We start from the raw sequence: 12,588 nt of genomic DNA, 5'->3' as shown, positions 1-12,588 counted from the left end.
CTTAGGGTTAGGCACTTACAGGGGGGATTAGGGTTAGGCACTTGGGGGGGAGGTTAGGGTTAGGCACCCCTAAGGAGGGTTAGGGGGTTAGGTTAGTTATTACTTACCTGAGGACGATCGGGTTTTCCAGCGCTGATGGGCTGCCGCTGCCAGGATCTGTTCATCCGTGGTCTGCCGCTGCCAGGAATCGAACCGATTCCCTTTCACACTATTTCCCAGGTAGATCCCTTTCAGACATAAGCCGGGTTTTTCAGTTTTTAAGATTACCCTCTCCAGCTGCCGCTGAAGATATCATCATCATGCAGCAGGCAGCCGGCCAATCACAATGCAGCCATTCTATTTATTTTATTACCTATTTGCCCCGTTGGTCCAGCAGGTGTGCGAGCGGCCTGGCCGCTCACTGTGGCAGAGACCAGCCGGCGGTGGAGACCCCGGCGTCTGGATGGGGTTCTCTTTGCCTGAGGACCCACCCAAGGTTGCTGACTTGGTCTATAGCACCACAGCCACAAGCGCGGGGGTGGTGGTGAGCGGCAGCGCTGAGCGTCCTATAGGATGCTCTGTGCTGCCCACTCAATGTAAAAGCTGCTTGGTGCAACCCGGGAGTAAATTCCTGGGTAGCACCATTCAGATATGAGCAGGGTAATTTCCCGGGACTTCATTCCTGGGAAATTCCCTGGTTAATCGGAGGGTCGGCTACCCGTTGACATGTTCCCGAGTAGGTACGTTTCAGACCTACACGAGATCCCGGGAATTTGGCTGGGGCAGGCCGAATTCCCGGGAATCTCGTATGTCTGAAAGGGGTATAAACTGAGTGATCTGGGAATGACCCAGTCATGCTGAAAGCACTGGGCTCTTCCTAACGCCCTGGCCAATGTGGTTACGGGTAAAAGAGAAGGTATATCATACTTGCCAGGAGTGGGGCAGCCAGGTCAGCGATGTGGGGGGCATGGCTTGGGCAAGTGGGCGGTGCAGGGAGTGTCATCATGGCCTCACCCATGCTATACAATGCAGCTATTGCTACCATTGTGCAGTGGTGGGTGGGGCCAAGATGCCGCAATTCAGCCCAAATCAGAAGTGGGCAGCTGCACGCAGCCTCCGGGAGACTTGTCTACTCTTCCGGCCATCCCGGGATTGCCACCCAACATTTTGGGGCCTCCTGGGAGTTCAGGATGGAATCAGTATGAAATACCGATTCCCGGCAGCGCCTGGCCGACAACAGCAGAGTTCCCGGCAGCGGAAGCCCGACAGCGCTGGAAATCCCGATCGTGGATAGGTAAGTACTAACTAACCTAACCTAACCCCCTAACCCTCCTTAGGGGTGCCTAACCCTAACCTCCCCCCCAAGTGCCTAACCCTAATCCCCCCTCTAAGTGCCTAACCCTAACCCCCCCTTCCCCGCTGCATAAACCTGTCCCCCAGGGGGTGCCTAACCCTAAGTCCCCCCCAGGGGTGCCTAATCCCAACCCTCCCTCCCCCTAGCCTAACCCTAACCCTCCCGGGGGGCTGCCTAACCCTAAGCCCCCCCGGGTGCCCTAAACCTAACCCTCCCACCCCGCGGCTGTCCGCTCATGGCACCTGGCATCCCTTCGATTGGGAAGCTGGGCGCCGCTCTCACGGCGTCGGGGAAATGTCAGGCATCTACATCTAGACACCCGGCATTTCATCCCTCGCCGGGATATGACAGTCGGCAAGCCGGCTGCCGGTATTAAGGCAGCCAGTTTCCCGATTGTATACCTTCAGGACATATAGACAAGTATGAGGTATAAAATTGATGACAGGATAACACCACAGTGCCTATCCCGGACCCAGGAGACACATCAATTAAAGTAAATGTATAGAAAACAATTTATTATATACGTAAATAAATACTAAATGATACAATTGGCATAATAAATAATTTAACATAATAAAAACTCTTAGAAACAGACACATGTAATGAATGAGAATCTCATATAAACACTCCACGATCTCATCCAGAGTTGTATATAAGGAGCACCAGCTGTACGCTCCCATCTTGTGCAATTTGTGCTGTTTCTTACATATCCATCTGTTTAAAAAGCGAGTAACAATGTAGCATAGGAAAAATTTATCATTTCTGCAAGGGAACAATGGGCCTGATTCAGACCCGGACGCTAAGCTGCGCTCTCACACAGCCAAAAGGGGCCTGGTATGCAAATTCTGCGATCGCACTGTCTGGTGGAAGGACGCCCACTATGTCTTAGAGAGCGACGGCAGAGCGAACGCACGCCGGTATGAAGACGCCCACTTATCTTTCTTAGTACACATCATCTGCAGGAAGTGTGTGATTAATCGGTTACATCGAGAGCCATCGGAGCAGCACGCAGCGCTTGAGGTAGACCCTACCCCGCCGCAAGCACTGCACTCACTGCATGCTGAAATACAACCAGGTGACGTGTTCAATGACGCTTCTTTGCTAATTATACAAGCCCATTCGCAGCACCACTCCCCTGTTCACAAGCACCTTCCCCTGTTACCACCCACAAACGGCGCTATCTGTCACTCATAATAGCGTCCAGTCTATGTACTACGAGCGCACATCTCCCGAGTACAGTGAGTGACTCATGCATGCGCATTTTGACACATACACATGTGCAAACGTGCGATTATCGGCTATAGCGTGCTTTCGCGGCTTAGCATCCGGGTCTGAATCAGGCCCTATGTTCGACTTAGACCAACTAGTAATAAATCCTTTAGTGGGACTCCAATTAGCTTGCAATTGTGTGTTACGTCTGGGGTCCGGAACTTCCCGCCCGCCGCTCTGCTAAGGAAATCGCTACACTGTTTACAGCGATTCCTTCATCTACATCAGTACATAAACGAACTCTGCATTATATGAAAAGGGACCCCCACCAGGTGAGCAGTCTATCTGCCTGTATCTCCTAGCCCTAGTACATCTAGGTGGGCAACGGAAGGGCTCCCAAGTCCAGTCCCATTGTTCTTAAGATACAGCCCATAGAGGAATGCGCCATATTGGCTGATTATTTCATACTTGTATACGTTGGGACTGTGGACCTCATTCAGAGGCGGTCAGGAGATGCAAGCGGTCGCTCAGAAACTGGGCGGCCGCTTGCATCCTGACCGCCCGCCTCTGTTGCGGTCGTTAGGCTGTCGGTTTACACCCACAGCTCTAATGACCGATCGGGTGATGGTCGCGATGGTCTGAGACCATCGCGACCATCGGGGCTTACGACGAGACCCTAGGGTAGGGTCTCACTTGTCGTAAGCCCCGGAGAGCTTCTGGCTCTGTCAGAGCCGGAAGCTCTCCACTGACATCACTAGTGATGTCAGTGGGGCCCTCCCCCAAACGGTAGGCGTTCCCATGGGAACGCCTCCATTTGGGCTGCCACCCCCCCCGGCCCGCCTTCCAAACGGGGCGAGCTGTCAATCAACATCGACAGCTCGCCCCCTTTGGAAAGAGACCAGCTACGACCATCGCTGTCGGTCGTAGCGGGTCTCACGCATGCGCACGAGGGAGCCGGCTCTCTCGTGCGCATGTGCACTGGCCAAACATCGAGGCGGCCGTGCAGTCGTAGACCGTATGGCCGCCTCTGAATAAGGTCCTGTCTGTGGATTAGCAGTTGAACTTCTTAAGTAACACACAAGCACATGCTATTTGGATTCCCACTAAAGGGTTTATTACAAGTTGGTCTAATGGTGCATAGTACACGGAACGATCTGTACCACCAACAACTTGAAAGATCTCTATCAGTGAAGTCATCCTGCCACATCGCTGAACAGGCAAAGTTGACGATATCATCCAGATTGGCCCGCATGTACGGACAATCATAGATATCGTTATCGTTCATGTGGGAACGCGCATCGTTGGTCGTTGACAGATTGGTAAGTACATAAAAATGAACAATAATGATATGAACGATATTGTTATCGTTCATATCGTTCAGTTTTATCGCTCCGTGTGTACGCACCTTAAGTCAAACATTGTACCCTTGCAGAAATGATACATTTTTCCTATGCTACATTTTTACTTGTTTTTTAAACAGATGGATATGTAAGAAACAGCACAAATTGCACAAGATGGGAGCGTACAGCTGGTGCTCCTTATATACAACTCTGGATGAGATCGTGGAGTGTTTATATGAGATTCTCATTCATTACATGTGTCTGTTTCTAAGAGTTTTTATGCTTACAGATGATAGATGTTATTGAGCTGCTCGTTTATTATTTATTACGCCAATTGTATCATTTGGTATTTATTTAAGTGCGTAATAAATTGTTTTTTTCTACATTTACTTTAATTGTTGTGTTTCTCTTGGGTCCGGGATAGGCACTGTGGCGTTATCTTTACCTGAATTTTCTACTTGGATTTAGGGGGTCATTCAGACCCGCTCGCGAGCGCAGGACGCTCGCAAGCGGGTCGATGTTCCCCCACTGCGCATGCGCACGACGGAGGGAGCTCTGTCGTGCGCATGCGCGAGACCCGGCGAGCGACGGGCTCTCCATCGCTCCGGGTCTCGCACCAAAGGGGGCATGCTGTCGATGTTGGTTGACAGCACACCCCCTTTGGTGGGCATGCCGGGGGGCGTGCATGCCAGACGGAGGCGTTCCCATGGGAACGCCTCCCGTCTGAAGCCGGCCCCACTGACATCACTAGTGATGTCAGTGGGAGTGATTTTGGCTCTGATAGAGCCAAAATCACTCCAGGGCTTGCGGTCACTGAGACCCTACCGCAGGGTCTCCGTTCCAAGCCCGATGGTCGCGATGGTCAAGACCATCGCGACCATCATCATGGACGCTCGCTATAGCTGTGGGTGGTAACCCACAGCTATGCGAGCGTCCATGAGGACGCTCCTAAAAAAGGAAGGAAGGCCCTGATTCAGAGCGAGCGCTCTGGTCAGAGCGTTCACCTCTGAATCAGGCCCTCTGTCCCACGGAAATTAAGACCCGTTATTGCCACATAACACGGCAATATGGAATCTTTTGTCTAGGGGATGTATTAAGCTACAGTTGCCAAGATACGGGCTCCGATAATAGCCCTTCCCAGAGATCAGAGACATAAAGCAGTTGCTTATATACTGTGCTTTCCAGAGCTTGGAGTATTTCATATATACAGTAGGGAGTCTATGTACTAAGCCTTGGATGGAGACAAAGTACAAGCCAATCGGCTCCAGACTGTGTTTGAAAGATGACAGTTAGGAGCTGATTGGTTGGTACTTTATCTCTCTCCAAGGCTTAGTACATAGACCCCTTAAACAGCCCCTATAGAAGCCTATGGGGGCTGTTTTTGCCAATGGAGGGAGCACAGCAGGTAACTGCCATATGCGTCTAGTTGTACAAATGTCAGTGTACCCAATAGTAAATGGCGGTTATGATGTTTTGGTACTTGTAGTTCCACATGGAAATGAATTTGTGTACACTATCACTGGTATAGTGTGACTAGCCCATCCTGGCACAGCCTGGCGCTGGTTCTGGCATTTTGGGCTGCGCAGCTTACATTTTTGCAATAAGTGGTGAATGTCTTTCTTGCTCTGTAGAATTCCAGACCTCAATGTATGAATACAATGGGCAAATGTAGCACATGAGGTAAGTGACCAATCACATGCAAGATGTAAGATCGGGATAGCGAGGGGACTATAAAGTGGCATTTTTAACTTTGCAGACAAGCGATCTTCTGCCACAGTCCCACAAATCGTTGCACAAATATCAGAAAACAAAATAGGGGCATGCACTAAGATATGCTCCAGGAAGACAATAGTTATGTTTTGTGAATAAACATATGCACTGCGTCTCTCAGTGTTATTTGCTTAGTTAATGACCTGCAGCAGAGGTTCCCAAACTCGGTTCACAAGGCACCCTAACAGTCCAGGTTTTAAGGATATCTCTTTTTGAACACAGGTGACTTAATCAGTTTCTCAGTCAATTTGATTTAACCAACTGGACTTAAAAATGTTTGGGAACCACTGACCTACAGCATATCCAGACCATACAACATGACCTCTTCCATCAGTTGAGGGTCATAGAGAGAGGTGTTGGGCCCGTGTACTGTAGGGGGCAGGGCCGTAACTAGGGTAGTGCGACCAGTGCCCTGGCACAGGGCACCACAGGGCAGAGGGCGCTGTTTGGGCCTGTCAATTCTCTGTTTATTATCATTCTCACTTGTAACTTCCTCTTATTTCCTCCCAGAAAAGTAGGCATGCCTCCCTACCCCTCCAGTCCCCCCCCCGCAATACCACCCCAAACACCCGCAGCGGGGGGGCTGATGACGTGATTCTCGCTGAATCGTGTCATCATGACCCGCCCCCTGTGGAAATCTCGGCATTGTGTAGCGGGGGTGGAGCCAAAATGTTGCAAATATGTGGCTCCACCCCTAGCCCAGCCCCAAATGACATGTGCCATCCCCGCCACGCCCCCTTTTGCCAGCCCCGCCCCCTGCTAGGCCGTCCTGGCTGCCTCTCTCCCAGAAGGGGCAGCCAGGATATCGGCAAGTATGACTTACAGTCATTTATGATTGCAGTTACAAGTGTTGAGACAACCTCACAAATTAACTAATTCAACACTGGCAACTGCAATCATAAATTAAGAGGGAATTCTGGGCCTGATTCAGAGCCAGACGCTATTTGCACTCGCTCGTTCAGAAAAAGGGGCCGGCTATTTAAATTGAGCGCTCGCTCTTTGCGGTCTGTTGACGCCTCTATGTCTGAGCGAGCGAACGAAATATGCGCTCGCTATTTTGTAAAGACGCCCCCTGGCCGCTCGCATCCTATGTCATCTCCGCTATTTATTAGATTAATCGAGTACATCGAAAGGCGTCTGAACTGCTTGCAGTGCTTGTGGTTGGATTTTCCTACCGCAATCATGCGAACAGTTCAGGCTAAGAAACAACCAAGTGACGTGGTCGATGACGCTGCTTTGTTAATTATGCACACCCTTAAAACGCCTGTTTTGACCGTTTGGCACGCCTGCGTTCGGATCTCCACTCCCCGTTTTCAAGCACCTTCCCCTGTTACCATCCACAAACGCCTCATCCTGTCACTCAAATTAGCAGGCACTCGCAATTTTGCGAACACACGTTTTCCGACCGCACTGACTGGTTGGCGCATGCGCATTACAACCCATACGCATGCGCAGATGTGCGAACATCGCTCGGAGCGAACGAGCGGCCACTTACGAGCGGCTCTGATTCAGGCTCTCTGTGAGCAGAGCATTTTGTACCTGATGGAAGGGCAGGGCCGCAACTAGGGGGGGGCTGGAGGTGCACGTGCACCGGGTGAGCCGCTGTACCTGGTGCCAGTGACCTCCAGCCCGGCGCTGCAGAGAGGCTCCAAGCCGGACGTCCGTTGGTAATATTTATTACCAGCGGGCGCCCGGCTCCTTCTCTGCAGCGACGCGGTGTAGCCGGAGCCGGAGGCTGGAGTTCTCTCCCGAACTCCAGCTTCCGGCTCTCCCCACGGGCACTATGGGGGAGACGTCATGACATCTCCCCCATAGTTCCAAGGACCAGCCGGCGGACCGGACACGACGCTGGATGCAGGAGCGGGGTTCAAGGTAAGTATTTTTTGTTTTAATAAGCTGCACTACAGGGGCATTATTATGGGGGCAGGGGCATTACCACAGGGGCATTACTATGGGGGCATAGGCAATAAGGGGCATTACTAATGGGGCATGAGCACTACAGAGGCATTACTATTGGGGCATGGGCTCTACAGGGGCATTACCACAGGGGCATTACTGTGGGGGCATGAGCACTACAGGGGCATTACTGTAAGGGCACTACAGGGATATTACTATGGGGGCATGGGCAATACAGGGGCATTACTATGAGAGCATGGGCACTACAGGGGCATTACTATGAAAGCATGGGCACTACAGGGGCATTAATATGGGAGCATGGGCACTACAGGGGCATTACTGTATGGTGGGCACTATAGGGGCATTACTATGGGGGTATTAACATATGGGCATTACTATGGGGGCATTACAATATGGGCACTACTGCAGGGGGAATTACATGGGGGGCGCCAAATTACTGTCTTGCCCCTGGTGACAAAAATCCTAGTTTCGGCCCTGGGAAGGGGTCATGTTGGACGGTCTGCGTATGTGCAAAAAAAACAAGCAATCATTATTAAATATAAAAAGTTGGTAAGTAATATATTCCCTGGCTGCTAACCACGCACTGGCCAAACCGCAGACATGCGAATGCAGACTGTCTACTTAAGACACTTGCGAGTAGTACAGGGAGGACAGAGAACTGAGCAGAATTAGCATGGGAACTACATAATGTGCAGTTAATACTGTAACACGGGTGGTAAACGGTGCAATTTAAAAGCACTATAAGTAACTTTGTCTGGAGATAAGGGGAACCCCGCAGCTTGCCGTGCTGATAGTATTTACAGAGAAAAAAACACATTTCTTGCTACCAAGCAGCAGATTGCAGAATGTACTTAAGAAATTGGTCTTATTACCTGACGGGCACCTTTTGTCCATCATATGACAGTGGCAAATTTTCTAACCACAACATTGTCACTCTAATGCCTCCTTTTTTGGTTCATGAGAGTTGGTCGTGATTTTATTTAAAGAGTCTATTGAGGTGTAAAATGTTCTTCGAGGTTATTGGGCTTTCAAGCCAATAAGTGTCTCTGTGTCTGCTTTCACTCTGAGCTGCAATCTCTTAAACTGCCGAAAAAAAGATCAGTCTGAAAAAGAACTTTTTGCAAAGCACAAAACAAAGTAAACTTTCGGCCGACATGTAACAATGTATGAGCCGGTAGAACAGGTCTACGTTTTGTGGTATGAACCATTGGTGGTCAACAATAAATCTTACGACAGGGTAACTCCACGCACATTTTACATATATACACAGGGGCGCCAAAAGGGGGGGGGGGGGCGGAGGTAGGCACTTCTTATCCGGGCTTGCTGGAGGGACCCTGGTCCGGCGCCGTCCCCTCCTTATGTAACAGCAGCCCAGCAGCGAGAGCCGCAGCAGTCTACTATGCCTGTGGGGGGGGGGAGCGATCGCACCCCCGGCTTTGAGCGCTGAGGGGCTCACAGCGCCCCCTCCCCTAATTTTTTATTTTTTTTTTATACTAAGGGGATATGGTCGCACCGCTACAATTAGGCCACGCCCCCTTCCCTCCGGGCCCGGTGCGGCTCTCTGCACCGGTTTATACACATGTCTTGTGTGTCGCCTGCACAAGCTCCAGGGGATTTGATTTGACACAGAACATAAAGGGGTGTTATAGCGACTTTATGCCCTTTTGATAGTGGAAGTGGGTATTTCAGCAAACACTGGAGCTGAGGTCTGGGAACGATTTTGCTCGTCTCCGTCGCACTGCTGCAGCTGGGGACTAGCACAATCGGTCTCTTCCCCGGCCAGTGCAGTGGCTGGCACCTGTGACCTGCCCTGTCACTCTTCCCTTGCTTCCTCCTCCGGCGGTCGGGGACGAATCGCGCTGTGTCTGCACTACTGACACTTGGGGATGAGACGTCATGAGGTCTCATGCCTCGAGAAGACAAAGAGGCGCGAGACTCTGGCGCGTGCTGCCGGTCTGCTGGGAATCTGGGAGGACTGAGCTGAATGCTGCCCACCCTAGTCACAGACATTTTTTATGTACCCCAAAATACCACAAAGAGTTTAATTTGCTGAAAAGTACTTGTTTGCTATCATACCTTCTATATGGTCCTGCTCTCTCAGGGCCTGATTCAGCAAAGATCGCTATTCTGCTTGTACGCACGCAACTGTGTTGCCAATATCAGCGGTGATATTTAAATGTTTGCATTCGCATTGCGTATGCAGCCTGACATTAGGTTGCCCACTTTCCCTTACTCACATCCGCATATAAGGGCAACATAGCAAAGCAATCGGTAACGTCGGACCCAGATGCACAGTTAAGGAAGCCCAGAACTCACTTAGGAATTTACTAACTTCTGCGCATGCTATGAGAACCTAGGCTGCGTCTGGTATCGCAGTGGATAATTTATGCATGCCCCTGCAATGGCTTTGAAACGCACTGGCACGCCTGCATCCGCATGGCAACGTCAACACCCACAACGGCACTTCCTGTCAATCACTCTGTCGTTCGTCTGTGTAGCCTCTGCGTACGCAGTTCTGACTGCAACATCTGGCTCGCGCATGCGCACTGCAATGCATAAGCATGCGCAATAATCGACCGATTGCGTGCGTATTATCAACTGCGTTCCTTGATGAGTCAGGCCCTCACTTGCCACTCAGAATGATTTTCATGCCCTTCTCCCAGGTCGCATTTTGTACAACAAGTCGCCTGACCTCTCCGCCAGTTCCACAATTTGCCATTTCTAATTAGATCTGGCATTTCTATGGTGCGTGCGTTCGAGCAGTGTATGCTGGCTCAATGATGCAACTTCACTTTCACAAACTCGCACCTAATTGAATTGTCTGCTAAATGCCTGATTTCAAGTCCTATGTAATGTGGTCACAATTACAATTGCTGTGGGCATCTGGAAGTCCTATGCCACTCTACACCCGTATTCTGAGTCATACGTATCTATGCGATCGCAACACCTGAGCTCTCCGGCCAAGAGAGCAGCAGCCACCATTAGTAATGGCACTTGCCCCTACCACATGCTAAGTGTAGATCATGTGACTGAAAATGGCGTGCACGACTGATGCTACTAAGTAATTTGAGTGGAAGAAGTGAGAGTCGAGGGGCTGTGTAGAACACAGCAAACAAATCAATATCTTTCATTTATCTAACAAAGATTTTCTGTCATCTTCTCTTTTCATCAGAGGAAAATGAGCAATGCTTCACTTGCTGCATCCACGGACAGAGGAGGTGCTCTGGGCTCACAAATGGTTCCTCCTCCTCAGACACCATCATTATGTAACTCATTCAGGGGTCTAAGGTACCAGCCAATCAGCTCCCAACTGTCATCTCACAAGCTGTGTTTGAAAAATGACAGTTGGGAGCTGGTTGGCTGGCACCTTATCACTTTTCACTCTGTCTCCTAACACTGCTTAGTAAATAGACCCCTCAACAATTTAAGCACCCTTTAAACCTTGGTGCCCTCCTGACTTCCATTGTTGACCTACTGTCTCTTATTAGCAGACTTGTATGAGCAGAGATACGTGTTTGCTAACTGTAACCCACAAGAGGTTGGAGAGTCTAAGCTAATGGCAAGTGGCTGAGCCAAGTGTACTACAATATAGGAGTTATTGCCTATACCAATCACAACCACCCAGGGGATACAATGACTTACAAAGGATCACATTTTCGTTTGGGTGATATGGATTTAAGCTCTTGAAATAAATTTTAGATTTTACTTTTTAGAGTTAAACAACATTTTCAAAACTGTTCCATGCAATACTGAGCTCACTCCACTTTTGACATAGGAAGTGCACGCGTTTCACCGATGGATTTTAGTCTTTGGTTCTGCCCCAAATTGTACTTTTTAACTATGCACAGACTTTTTCCTTATTCTGTACAACTCACCAAACAGAACTAACTGATACCCCATATGATTGCCAGCTTTATTAATAAACTAGAAATTCAACAAAATGTGGAATGCGTAAATACAGTGGGAAATGTCATTCCACATAATGATGAAGTAAAAACACAATTCATAGATATTATTGCTGGGATTTGGCACCTCTAAGAAAGAGCCTGTTCAGCCCTGAAACGCACTTTCACAGAGATTTCACTCATCACTAGCTGCCATGCATGGAAGTCATATTTGGGTGGGTGAAACGCAGGCGTGCTAGTGCATTTGAAAGCCGTTCCAAGTTAGCAAATTGCAGACCTTGTGCAAGTGTGCGTGAGGCTGCGATGGTACGTGATGTTACTGATGGTTTTGCAGACTTGCTAAGTATTACGGATGTGAGTAAGGGGAAGTGGGTGTCCTTATGTTAGGCTGCAACAGCACAGCGATCGCAGACATTAGCATACTATCGCAGCGGGCCTGCGTGCGTAATCGCAGCAGCGATCGCAATAGTGATCTGTAATGAATTAGGAGCAGAGGAGTTGTCCTAGTGCTGAACTGCAAAAGAGGAAACTGAGCTAAAGTATTATTAGGTCTGTTTCTGATTTACATGAAACGAAAAGAGAATTGGCCCCTAGGCTCAGCTGAACTAAAGCGCACTCTTCCCTTATGTTAAGACTGAGGGCTATAGACTTTTTAAGGGAGACAAAATGCAGCTCAATACTGTACATAGCCTTTAGCTTACTAGAGAAGAAAACCACCAGGTTACCTCATACCAGTCACTTGTTGGACTTGACCGGCAGGTACAGAGAGCCTGATTCAGAGTCGCTCGTAAGCGGCCGCTCGCTCCGAGCGATGTTCGCACATCTGCGCATGCGTATGGGTCGTAATGCGCATGCGCTAACCAGTCATTGCGGTCGGAAATCGTGCGCTCGCAAAACAGCGAGGGGCTGCTCATTTCAGTGACAGAATGAGGTGTTTGTGGGTGGTAACAGGGGAAGGCGCTTGAAAACGGGGAGTGGAGATCCGAACGCAGGCGTGCCTAACGGGCGTTTAATGGGTGTGCATAATTAACAAAGCAGCTTCATCGACCACGTCACTTGGTTGTCTTTTAGCCTCAATTAATAAGAGGTGGTATCTGAAATTATTCACCTCAGG

This window comes from Taudactylus pleione, unplaced genomic scaffold, assembly GCF_031769625.1.
Source record: "Taudactylus pleione unplaced genomic scaffold, aTauple2 ptg000634l, whole genome shotgun sequence".
In the NCBI taxonomy this organism is placed as follows: Eukaryota; Metazoa; Chordata; class Amphibia; order Anura; family Myobatrachidae; genus Taudactylus; species Taudactylus pleione.
This window is presented reverse-complemented; position numbering follows the sequence as displayed.